A 747-nucleotide genomic window follows, 5' to 3' on the forward strand; every position below is an offset into this window, starting at 1 on the left:
GGACGAAGACGAAGATAAGATGAGGAAGAGCATGAGGATGAAGAGGAGGGTAGGATGAGGATGGGGATGAGGATGAGGATAGGATGAGGACAAGGACGAGGATAGGATGAGGATAGGATGAAGATGAGGATATGATGAGGATGAGGATAGGATGAGGACGAGGATAAAATGAGGATGAGGATGAGGCTGAGGATTAGGATGGGGATGAGGATGGAGATGAGGATGTGGATAGGATGATGATGTGAACCTCTTGGGTAAAAGGCTCTTGAAACGATCTATCTTGGTTGGTGTATAGCCTATGCTCACGAATGAGTTAAGCCCTTGAGTTGGCAGCGGAAATAACTTGTGTTTTTGGATAAAAGAAGATGGAAAAGAGATGAGGTGAGGCGCCACAAACAATTCAGTTGTTTGATAAGCCAAGTGATGCTCGCCACAAGAACTTGGTTCTTGATAAGAACTTTTAATCTTGGTTCAGCCAAGAAGGTTTGGAGAATACTCTCACAAGGATATAATCCTCTTTGATTCACAAAGGAATACAATTTAGTTTGACTCAAAGTTGTCTATTCCTCAACATAGAACATTACATATATAGTGGTTTGGCTTGCTTTGCCTCCACGAAATTACCATGAAAATAAAGCCTAATAACTTGCCTAATTAAGACTCCTAATGTACTACTTTATGGCAATCCAACATAGGATGCTTATTGACTAAGAACCTACACACTAACAAGGCCTTATACATGTGTCT

This window comes from Lupinus angustifolius, chromosome LG06, assembly GCF_001865875.1.
Source record: "Lupinus angustifolius cultivar Tanjil chromosome LG06, LupAngTanjil_v1.0, whole genome shotgun sequence".
In the NCBI taxonomy this organism is placed as follows: Eukaryota; Viridiplantae; Streptophyta; class Magnoliopsida; order Fabales; family Fabaceae; genus Lupinus; species Lupinus angustifolius.